Genomic DNA, 13,442 nt, shown 5'->3' with positions numbered 1-13,442 from the left:
TAAACGCTCATACGAAATTAGGCCCGAACACAGTACTCATATTTATATATCTATTTGTCTGGCTTGGGCTGGGGTGAAAAGTCTTGGACGCTATCAATAATACCTTGGTGTGGAGAAATTGATCCGAATCAGAGCGCTAAGAAATCCGAATCCGTTCCGAATCCACTAAAACAATGTTGCAATTTGCCAAAACAAATTTAATCAAAGCATCAGCGACAACTCAAACGTGTGGTCTATGTTGTACTCTGATTTGTTTTATGTGTATTTTTATATGTATTTAATGTATTAGATAATAGTTTAGGGGCACGCTAATTACTATTTTTCAGTTTGCTCAACATGTTCATATACGAATATGCAAGTAGCGAGATACATCCGATAGATACTATTTTTGCATTGGTGGAGCCTAGGCCACTGCCAAGCTCCAAGCCAAGTTTTATAAGTTTCATCATTATTTCGCATGCCGCCAGTTCGTACATGTATTTGTTATGCTTATCAAAAGTTAGTACAATTAATGGGCATTTACCAGCCAGATTTTGGATTTCGGGCGATGCTTGTAAATTGGAAAGCGGGTTAAGGTCACTGTCACTGTTGATCTGCTGCCAGCAGTGACGCCCCCAAGTCCTCTTCTTTTGCAAATCATCTCCTCGCAGGCACACACCGATGACATCTCCTATAATTCAGTTGTTTGATATACTCGTAATCATGAAGTATACGTACATATATATAAGTAGGTACATACATATGTAGGGTGTAAGGGCGTAAGATCACCCTTAGCGATCGTGATCGAAAGCAACCCAAAAGTTAGCTCTTGCTTGCGTATGCGGGAAGTGTGCTTCTAATTGAACAAGTCATAGTTGATCATGGTGGTGACATGCCCCGATGAGATTGCATTAAAAATCATATTTGCCAAATACACTGGCTTATTGTATGCTTGTGGTTTTTTCATCAGGTCAGTCTGGAGTCCATTGATACTACAATTGGACCACAACTGTTCGCTTCGGATCATTGGAGCTATGATGAAAGCCATCATCTTGTGTAATTATGCCAGGTGAATACGAGCTTGCCTCGGAAATCAAATGCCCGTTACAATTATTGCCTTTGGCTGCCTGAGATTTAAGTCAAGAGCGATTCAAATGTGATTTTAATTTGAAAAATTTCACAATTCGACACACAAGTGTCTCTCAAGCTACTCTCCATTAGTAAATATATTTCGAAATACTCGCTTTTAAGATCCTGACGACTGTCTGCAGGTATATCCCAGGAGTCTGGACATAAAAATTAGTCTGCTCTAGCTCTGATAGTCTCTGAGAACTAGGCGTCAATCGGGACTTACCATGTTGACTCAACTTCGTTTCAAGGTCAAATTGGTTCTTGTCGCTGTTGAGGTGCTTGCTTCAACGAAATCTCGCGCATCTATCATCTCTCGGATGGACTGTGACTGGGCCAGAGGGCAGCCACATAATTAGAAGGTTCATTCCCATTCTAATGGCATTTTCATGCAAGCTTCGCATTGGCACATTGAAAAATTAATGCTATTCATTCAAGCCGACCCCGCAGCGCCAAGGCGGAGCTGTGAGTCCATGCTGACCTATGGCAATGCGAACATTTACGGTTATTTGTTAATGCAGCAAATGACAGCAAACGCCTCGCAAAGTCAGTGTGGCCACCTTTGACGCATGCACAGCTGTCCATTTTTTAGCAGCTAACATTTTTTGTTGTGTTTATCAAATATTTCTTGGGCATTTTTACAAGCCGCCAAGATGTTCTTTGCAGCCTTGTAAGTGCTGTTTATTTGCTCTTCGTGCTCTTCGGGCATCCATATTTGTAATGGTATTTTATCATGCTTTTATAATTATGCATACGGATATTTGGGGCAATATCTATCGAGTCGTTGCATCCTCTAGTTTTGTATCGGAATAATCTGCTTAAAGTATCATAAGGAAAACAGAGGGCTTGTGCGATTTTCATATGAGATAAAAACTCGCAGGCTACTGTGCTTTTTCGCTGTTGCTATACGGTTTTATTGATTATTAGGATTTTGCATATTAAAGAGCTCTTTGTGTGAGTTCGCAAAATGTTCAGCATATACAACTGTCTATGTTAAAACTACCCATCGTCTTAATTGTCTAGACAGATTTTAGATCTCGGGTACATAGTTTACCGTTGTGTCCTGCACACAGAGTCATTATTTCTTCTTTAAGGTCAATGTCTCAACCAGCTTTTAAATTTTTTAATCTTATCTTGGTCGCTTAGGGGAAGGCCTACGTGACTATTAAGCGTTCATCTCTAGTCCACGCCTGCCAACATCGCTCGAGCTCTTAGCTTCATTATCTGTAGACAATCAGGGAGCCTACCGTCGCATACAGCTCAACGAGATATCGAATACGATGTTAATTGCAGTAGTTAAAATTAGATTTTAATTAATTCCAGTTTTACGAAAAATACAATTCCAGCTACAAACTCAGACCTAGCTGGATACTTGGTTCTAAGGAAAAGTCCGCAAAAAGAATCGACCCTGCCATTCTACATTCCAGCAGATGATAAAAAACTTCTGCTCCTTTAACCAATTTAAAAGGCGGATCCCCATCGTCTTATGGCAAACCTGCAGTTACGTGGTTTTGTGGTCAAGCTCCAAGTATGATTATTTGTGACGTGACTAGACTGCCAGCCCAGTGTCTTGGCTCTGGGTCTCAAGGTCGTCTGTTGACCGACCTTACTGGTTGAGTGAAACTGCTGCAAAGCAAAATAGAAGGAATGGTTTCTCCGCTGTTTTGTTGCTTTAACCTGTGAGGCAAGTTTTTCTAGGCTTAGTCATTTTATTATCCAGTGGATCATGTCTTCTTCTGTCCAGATTCCACTATACTGTCCGCAGTCCCATGTTAAAAGTTTTTTTTTCAGGATCGACCTAGTATTTTTTTACTTTATTCTATTTCTGTCCCTGTTTTTTATCCTCTCACAGGATACCATTTCTGTTCATACGATTGTAGCGTACAGAAGGAAGATCTCCTATAACCTATAAATAGGATATACCAGACATATGTACATTAGCATTAGTATCCAGCCAATTGGATTGTATATCCGTATGTTTCTTTGCAAACCAGCCTCTGAGTTTTTAATTTAATATCAAACAAAAGCAGATCTGAAATAGAAATAATTACTTAAGGGAAAAACGCTACCAAATATTTAAAATGGGTTTTCAATTTACTTGTAACTTTAAATAAAATATCTGATTCAATACATTGTAAATATTTTGTAATTTTAGTTTTAAGTGCAAATTTAAGGTTCGACAAAGTACGCTCTTCTGTATTTTTGTTGGCACTTTTATTGCTACGGCATTAATAATTTATACTTTGAAATTAATATGTTTTAATATGTTTATGCCGCCATCGCCTTACTTCAAAGCCAAGCACACAAATCTGGGAGATGCCAAGAGGTAATAGGTACATACATATGTACATATACATACATACGTATATGGATACAAGTGGACGCGGTGAAACCGGTTCCGGTTCATGAGGGCGGTTCGATGAGGGCAGCTGCGGACTTGCAATCATTTCAATGGGCATCGGGGCAGATTATAGTTCTTGCACAGTATTCTATTTCAAATTTTAGATGAGTTTGTTTGAAAATGCCGGAATTATGCTAATTTCAGAATAAGAGTTGCCCATTATGTCAGCTCAGCAGCATAAGCTCACTCATAAGCTGCGAGAGTTTACTGGCCGACAAAAGCGGAGCGCAACTTGTGGCTACCATATCTAATCATATGTCTTTCCGTAGCGGAAATAGGGAGCAGAGCAGATACAGACTGCAGCCAAGCATACGAGTATACGGCGGTGCCAAGATTCTTAAGTGAAGTAGCTTAGAGACATTTGTCAGCACTCTGATTAATGAAGCGGAGCTAAACTTGATCCGGCCAAGTGGGCCCGGGGTACAATCATATCATCGACGTCTTTGTATTGGTGGGGCGTTTAGCATGTTTTGAAAATCCATTTACAACTTGTATATTTTACGATGTTTTTAGCACTACATTTGCACAGTTTCCTCACAGCACTTTGCATAAATTCTGTGCCATGGCTTTGGATTAACATTTCAATGAAAACTATTAGAATTATTTAACTAAATGAGTCATTTAATATCAATCTCAAAAACAAACAAAAAATTCCATTGCAGTGAAGTCCACAGCAATATAGGGGCATTGGTTCCGTTTGCCATTAACATTTATAAGCATTGCCAGTCTAAATTAATTTTATATTGTAGTTTTCCATCTGTATTCTGTAGCCATCTCCCACGCAGCAGTGTTACTATAATCATTTCGATGCTTAAGGTACATATGTAAGTATAAGTTTTTACATACTCGAACATATTTTGTAATATATATACTTATGAGTAAGCTTCGTCTGATTAATTCGTATGTATGTTTAGTCAGGACATAATTAAAGACTTAACCTCATTTAACACACGTGAGCATTGAATGGAAATTGATATTCCTACAGGGAAATATTTATCAATTTGGAGGCCCCAGAAAAACATTAGTGGCCCTGATTTAAAGTCGCTGAGAGGGCTGTAGCATACCGTTCGACGATGCAAACGGACATTTTCAAATTTTCTAATTTAGGGCTGATTCATAAACTTTAAATCGACATTTCTTAACAGCAGAATCATGGATAATCTTTAACCTCTAGGTGGAGCCTGTGTGCAGGTTCTACATTCGGTACTGATCAGAAATAAATGCAAGAACCGAGGGCCAAGCCCCCCATTGGGTATGTAAGATGTAATGAAAGTTGTAGAAAATTACTAGTACTTAATATTCACGACCTGTACACCGGAGGATGTGTTGGTTCTTAACTTTTTTGTTTACTACGATGTCACATTGTTTCTTATTCAACTAAAGCGTTATTAATTGAAACAAAAGATTTTATTCAAAGATTTCAAGATTTGTATTCAAAACAAAACGTTGCTATTAATGTGAACTCATCAATCGGAACTTGCCAAGTATTTTTTGCAGCACAATAGTTTAAGGAATTTGGTAAAAAAAAAAAAAAAACACAAATTAATCAAGTTTCAAAGACGTCTAAAATAAAGATATTACCAGCTTAAATCCATTGAGAAGACAATAGAAAATCAGTGTATGTAGCCCGCATTCTAAGCAGAAAAGTAAAAGTCTTGTCAATATATTTTGTCTGTTTATGTTCATACCACCGAAAAAGGTATATTCATTTTTACAAACTATTTGGTACGCTGAGAAGGTTCCATCTGCATACTATATAAAGTAAAGTATTATGCATATTCTTTATCTAACAGCCGCCAGCTGTTTAACATTTGACCTTTTTATGTGCGCAGTAAAATTCTTAACCGTCGAAACCGTAGCTTAATATCATACAGCGGCCATTGGAACGATCGAAACAGAAATCGGTCGAAACAGAAACTGTAGTGAGGGGAAGCTGCTATGGAAACGATCCATCTGAAAGAGTATCAAGAGCTCGGCATCAATTTGGTAATTGTTTTCAGTGCTCATTTTATAGCTAAATATGAATTTTATAGATGGGCTGCTGGTATGCTTTGTTGATCAAAAGAGATGAAATTAATTTGTAATTAATTAATATTAATTTCTGCTCAGCTAGTCTCAGCATAAATTAACCGTGTCGGCATGCACTATGCTATCCAAATTAGTATGGACCGTTCACTGTGAGCTCCAGTGCCTGCTAGAGATGGTCTGAAGCGATGGTCCGTGTTGATCGATATACGTCTTCCTCAACCCGATGTGCTGTTATAATGGTGTCATTCGTTTGTACGAGTATCTTAGCTTTAGAACTAGAATCGACAAATTTCAGCATCGGATCGAAATGAATGGAATTTGCATAAAATTAAAAAAGCTGCTTAGCTTGATTATGTGTATATACCAAGCGAGTCCTAAAAGTTTATTAATTATAAAAATATATATACATTTATGTATACAAAAGTACATAGTATATCGTACCGTGTGAGAGATTTCTATGCAAATATGCGGGCTTCGGCGTGGCACCCAAGCAAAAGGCAAATTGATTTCAGAGTTGGGGAACTTCAAAGAAACTGAAAGTTTGCATTGGAAGACAATTTCATGGTGCGAGAACAAGCTTAACTTTGAATTGACAAAAAAATTAATTTAAATTCATAGCTGTATCACAAATGGAAATGGTCTCGACGTCTCTTTGTTTCTTTTTAGCGTTGAAAGGCGATTTGACTAATTTTTATGAAGGGAAGATCTTTCAAAATCAGCGTTACATGAACTTAATCGGTTATGATGTATTTTAGGGACATCAGGATTATCTAAAAAGCTATAAGAGTGCCCGGAACCTCGCTTGAGAGTATATTTTAAATAACTTTAAGTAGCATTATTCCAGCACTTATTAGCCTCCAATAAATCGCAATCGCAGTCACCATGGCAGTGGCAGTGGCAGTGTCAGGGGCTTTGATTGATGGAAACGAACGTTGAATACACAAGCAATTGGAAACAAATCTGAGGAACAGAAAGTATAAAACGGAAAGTGAATTAAAGAGCATTAAAAATGAAACAATGGATTATGACATCACGTCGATCGGCAGCACTTACATGTGGGTGGAAGATCGGCTTCAAGTTGGACTGATGCCAAAGAGGCCAGTAAGGTTGACATTCGATATTGAAATTTATTATTGTTAAACCTTTGCGACAGTTAAGTTTTCTTAATATTGAAAGCAATCCGAGTATGTTCTTTGCATATTATTAGACATAACTTATATTTAGCTGATGCCCCACAGTGACACAAAACGCTTTTGACTTCATTAGGCATTTTTTGACTTTATTCTTTCGCGCTCAGTTTTTACGGAGCATTTATTAGCATTTGATTATGAAAGACCTGAAATCAATAATGACGGCGAAACATCAATGGGCGCAATTCTGGTGTAATTGACGGCTGCTTGAAGTTTCCATGTAAGATTCTTTTACCTTTTACTTGTTCTGCTCAAAGAAATTCGTTTAGAAAACGGAACTGGAATTTGGAATTTATTAGATAAGTCACAGCTGCCAGGTCACAGCCAATATTATTTACAAGAAGAGGGCGTGAGATGCTGAAAATGCAAAAATGCTTCCCGCTGAGTCAAAGTGTGTGGCTTCACCTACGACTCAGAATGGCCACCAATGTGAACATCCAAGCCATCAACCTGTGGTTTATTGTGCGTAAATAATGAGTGGAACTAACAGCGGCACCTACCACCAGTCGCCATTGGAATCACCGATAGAATCATGATAAAATGCCTGAGCATTACTCATACGCCCCATTACTTGGATATGGTGGCCACATTATAAAAATGCTCATTTTACTAGATGAGAAAATAATACGTCGTCATCCGCAAGAATGTGGAGACAAAAAGAAACCACTAATTAATTGAGTATCGTCAAGGAGAGACGACTTGAAAATATTTTTGACACCGCGACGCTCCGCTAAGCGACCTGGCGCGGATCGGCGTCAGAAGTTTCGTGGAAGGTTTTGTCGTGTCTCGACTAATTCGCATAGATGCGACTTGAAAACTAATAGATCAGTTTCATATCAATCACACTTTATGATAGTTGGACTGGTTTGAGCACGCACACCGAAAACCTCACCTCAGCCACGAAGACAAGACTTTGGCGAGCACAACTTGTTTTATGCACGCAGGCGCTTGTTCGTAGACATCAAAATCTAATATCCAATAAACATTTCTGAGAAATTCATTTGGCGCCAGGTCAACCCCGAAATGTCCACTACGTACTACAGTTGGCCACATTCAAAAGACATAAATATATTTTTGCCGCGTTAACTAGAGTTACTGGAGATTTTTTCAACAGTGTCCCAGCCATCTTCGAAATATCGTATGTAAACCTACACACCAATGTACGTGTGTATTGTATGTACATGTGTCTATAATTAAGTTTGTACAATACATGGCACTGTCTCAACCTCTGAACTTTGCGTAATTGAATTGCCTATTAATGCAAAAAATGGTGCCGCGGGACCGACTACGCTAATAAGACTCTTTGAAACCAACTTGTTTGGTTAACAGGGGGAATACCGAATTGGGTTTGCCGGGGTGTTGTTAAAAACCAGTTCAATTGCGTGTATTAATACATTTTTATCATTCACATTAGCATTTGATACTTCAGTGGGATTCAGAATTGCACCTATTGAAAACTTGGTAATTAGAGTAGCTTCGAAATGCACAAATAAGCGAATTCGCCCAGTTATCCATTCGTCTATTAGGAGGTTTTCCACGTTTTCACGTACATAAATGCATGGAAGATACAATTCTACTAGTATACTAAAAATATGTCAACATAGCTATACCGGTATCATCGCTAGTACAATTCTTTCAATTATCTTGTGGTCAGATACTGAAACCTGGATTTCAAATGCGACATGTCGATGGAGAGACTCTTTGGTTTTGGTTTGGTGTGTGTCTATCTTTTGCTAGTGATAACCACTGAACCACGCCGCATGAACGTAGGCGGAACGACACTGGTGCACGGTCCACGCCATCCAAAATCAATTGTCGCTCGCTGGTCAAGCAGCGTATCTGTGTTTGACGTTAAAGGTGGACTGTGTCTGTGTCTGTGTCTGTGTCTGTGCCTGTAGATGCTCAGATGAGTGTAGATGAGTAGATGAGTGGAAGCGTAGTTGGAGCTGAAGTCATGTCACGCTTGACCTTGACGCCTCCTTTGGGTTAATGCCGGTTAACTCAAGTAAATGAATGAAGCGTAGCACTCAGATAATCGCAGTGGAAATCAAGTGACACGAGCAAAGCCGTGTACGTAATGTACATTTCATTTACATTACTTACTTTTCTGATTGAAAGTATTCCTCCGATACCAAAGCTGCGGACCTCGCATCTCGATGGAGCGATGCTTCTTCTATGGAGTTAAAATACCTCTTTTTTTTCCTGGATGTAAATATAGGACAATGAAGCTATGTATACATATACTGGATTGGATGTTATCTGAAAACGGACGTTCGGGCTTTCCAGCTTTCCAGCTTTTCTGCATATTCTGGGTTTCGTATCTATATTTTACATTGAACAACATATTTATTTTTATATATCTGGTAAACCAAAGCTTCGAGAATTGCCAAAACCGTTTACAACTGATATAGCCGCTATAACTGATTAGCTTGTTTTTGGAGATTCTAAAGATATGTAAGTACGTGTGTTTAGCTAGTAAGTATAATATTTCATTTACTAATACTAATGGTTGGGTCTGTCATTCCTTCCGAAAATTCTCAAGTGCCCATTTGCACCACATGGAGAATAGGTACAATATTTAAAAGATTAACGATGTAATAATATAATATAATATATTAATATGTAGTATGACGCTTCAGTAAAATGTTACGGATTGATTTTTGTGAAATAATCATAGCAAATGAAATTTTAATGATTTTAAGTAGTTATGGGGCTTTGACCGAGCTGATGAGCTAATTGAAACAACCAAAGCTAATTTTGGTAATATCTCAGCCGTCCTTCAGCCGTCATCTGAATCAATTAGCAAGGAGCTTGGCGCTTATTTTTATACATTTGTCGTCCCACTGTCAGCTTGAACGCCGTTCTACCATAAGGCCGATTTATTCAGTTATTTTGTAACAGTTGCCCAACCGACAAGTATCTTTCATAAACCAGGCGAATGAACCTAGCCGAAGACTCAAAAACAGACAAACAGACACGGAAAAATTTGCCAAGTCTCGTCGCGTTAAACAAAGCGCTTCCGTTCAGAATGACTAAAACCTTAGCTGGGCCAGGCTGGGGCATCTACAATGGAACTGGGGCAACATATAAACCATGGACCAACAGCCGAAACTGAATTCGCGTTGCTGCTGCTGCTGGTTTTGATGATAGTGATGTGATGTGCTTGCTTCAAGTTCATTTCAACGGCTGGTTGGGCAGCAATCGCTGTGAAACCTTCTCGAAAAAGAGAAAAAATTAATACTGTTGAAAATGTAGAAATAAACAACAACAACAACACTGTGCTGGCTGGTATGCTCGTCACACAAACTCTAATTTATTTGTTCATCTTGATCTATGAAAGCATAAAATTTAATGGAGCATTATGAAAGAGTTCGTAGAACAAAACCCAAACAAAAGCAGCTACCAGCCTCAGAAATTGAAAGGTGGGAAGAGACTGGTCCAACCCGTCTAGGTACAATGTGATAGCGACTGACAGCACTGACAGGGCGACAGGGCGACAGGTCGACAAGTCGGATAGTTGCACGTCAACGCGTCACTTTCTGTTGAGCATCACCAGCTTCGGGCAGCTCAGATGGAATTCTTCGCCTATACGCTTTGGCAATTGCAGATGCTTAATGGCAAATGGTCAGTGGCTGACCCGTACGGCGACGTGCAGATAGCAGACAGCACACAATTAAATTATCATTACAGACTTTGAGGCTATGCTATCGGCTTGATTGGCGCTATCGCAGTAAAATGATGCTCTACATTAGGCACACCTGGCGTTGATTAGAAAAAACATCGAGTGAAACGACTATTAGTCAGCGTAATTAAGTTCCGGCAGCTATACTCGTAAATGCAGCTAATTCATATTGCAAACTAATAGATGATGAACATGAAATGAAGCTGAAACGAATCCCGGTCTGGCGACGACGACTTTTCGTAGACGGATGTGAATTTCGGGGTTTTACCAGCGAACATATTCGGCTGTAACTTGTTGCTGCTTCTGCCTTTGTTTCTGTCGCTGGATCTACAGCTTTATTCTAGAACTTGTTGCTAGATAGTAGCGCGTTCGTTTCGCCTAAGTGTAAATATCCCATGACTGTGACGGTCTCGAAAATTTTTTAGCTTCCAGCATTGGCCTTATTTCATGATTGCTTAATCAAATCAACCGCAAAACTTTTGACTTGGAACAATGGAAAGAAGCTCTGAATCACTACATAACAATATGGAAAACCTACACAAAAGTAAAAAAAAACTAAAGTGGTTGATTGAAGGCATCAGTTCTTAGATTGTGTTATGTTGAGACTGTATTGTATTTTATTGGATCCGATGTACTTGGTAATAACCCGTACATACTCGTTCATTTCATGAGCCTTTGATGGTTGTCACAGGGGTATCACAGCAGAAATGTAACGGACTATGTGAACACAACAAAATTTAAAAATAATAATAATAATAATAAATTCTCTGTTTAAATAAAAGATCATTAATCCATGTTAACTGTCAGTAGACAGTTGAGAGGTGAAGCCACATATTGTAAAGATGATTTCTGAGTGCAGACAGCATTTGTGGGAAAGATCAGCTGTATTCCGTTGGCCATAAATTATATTTTACTCGTACTATCCTTGAAGGCCGTTTGTAACAGATTGGAAATAGCACCGCATTTTTCAGAAATTGGGTGGTTTTGCATTACGAGCAGACAGTGATGCAATGTAAAATATTCATTGGTAGCATAGATAGTTAAAAAAGACAACTTTTATTTTTGGACAGACTCAAATCTTTACGGATATTTTCGTTGTTTTTCAAGTTGTATAGGTTTCCCATTATCCGAGTGATGCCTAAAGTAAATAAAATTCGCCCACACATATTAACGAGCATTTAATTTAGTGTCATTCGACACTTTTACTACATGCCTCTCTTTTATATCTTATTATAATCTCATAAATCTCCTGCCATTTTAATTTGCTCGGTACCTTGCGCCCCATTTGCATAGCTTTTTGCAACAATACAATGAGTTAATTTGCTCCTTTATAGTGGCATACCGCTCGTGCTACATTTAAAATTTAACGTTCAATTAAATTTTATTGTTTCGAACATAATGAAGAAGTAAAATGTGCCTCCAGCTACCACGACCGTTCCTTCTCCAACTCTCGTTGCAGTTGTAGTGGAGTGCTGTGGAGTGGAATGCTGGGGAAGGGGCGAGGCTGACCTTCAACTCAGTTTCAGCCGCTTTGTATGCACTGCCCTGCACTTGTTTGTCCAATATTTCGGTTCTGATATCGTTTTCCTTTCTATATTGGAGGTATCATTTGTTAATTTGTGTAATTCAAACTCGCTCCCTACCATCGCAACCAAGTTTGCATTATATTTGTATATACAGTATATTCACAGAGGTTTTGGTTTCGGCTCACTAAACTTCAGCATCAAATGGCAAGGACATTTGCGGCACGTACCATTACTCAACTTCTTCGGCGTTATGAAGCATTTATTAAATCATATTAAAATCGCAATCCCAACTGCTAAGGTTGTTAATAATCAATTTATACTATTTAGTGGCAGCGTTGAGTCTCTCGAGTCTACAAATACATATCCATGAATGAATGAAAAATGAATGGTGCTTAATTAATTTTTCTTTAAAATCAGTATCAAATATCAAAAGAATTATCTTTTATATTAATTTGTAATTTATCGTAGTCCACCTGCAAGCTCCTGACTTTTCGCTGAGCTTGAACTCTGAGTTAGTTAAGCATTTGTCTTGGAAGCCGCGAAGGCTACAGGTCATATCCAATTAGAAATTTGTATGTGTTAGGAATACTATTATACACGATGTGTAACACCGCTTTTCAGTATATACATACGTCGCATAACGTATATGTATCTGTATGTATGTACATACATATATTCTTGATCAGCATCAGTAGGTCGATATCAGTCTGTCCGTCCTTCCGTCTTCTTTGAGCTAGAGCAAACAATTTTTTTCAGGCTCCTGGGATCTCTTCCGAATCTGTCACGCCCCCTACCGCCCCCATTAAAGGCATCCAAAAATTTGATGATAGAGCTTACGAAACAGAGTACATGGATACTGGAACATGCCATTGGATATATTTTATATTCATTCAAATCCAGAGCTTGTGACCTACCGAAAATTAATTAGAAAATCTGAACCACTTCCAGATGGTTTATTTATGGCTACTACGCCAACGGCAAATTAGTCAAAGGTAAAAAAACCTGGTCAAAAAACAGGTTTGGTAATTTATATGCTTACATATTCACTTTGGAATTGGTAATAACAACGTTGAAGACGCTCAACTGCTTCTAGAGCAATTGAGCATGCCAAAAATAGTTTCTCCCTTGTCTGATATATTGTATGTATATACAGCTATGTATGTATGTATATATAGCTGTACATACATAGTTCATACTTCCGATTGCGTGAAGAACGAAATCTTAGCAAAATTTATTAACTGGCTGAAACTCATTCTCGTCTGAGTCTGAGGGTCTGTCTATGCAAAGAAGCAGGAAGCAAACACAGTCCCCACATCGCATGACACGAGAATAATGATAATTTCGGCTTCATCTGCCGCAATGGAGCACTTGCTTTGCCTATTGTAATGGGCCGCCGGCGCTGACGCCGCCAACGGGAATGGCTGTTGTAGCGCACGATTTGACCTCAGTGTTCAAATGTTAATTGATGTTTCTCCACAACTGCAGCCCGGCTAACAGCTGTTGATATT

The sequence above is a fragment of the Drosophila miranda genome, chromosome 3 (genome assembly GCF_003369915.1).
Source record: "Drosophila miranda strain MSH22 chromosome 3, D.miranda_PacBio2.1, whole genome shotgun sequence".
NCBI lineage: Eukaryota > Metazoa > Arthropoda > Insecta > Diptera > Drosophilidae > Drosophila > Drosophila miranda.
This window is presented reverse-complemented; position numbering follows the sequence as displayed.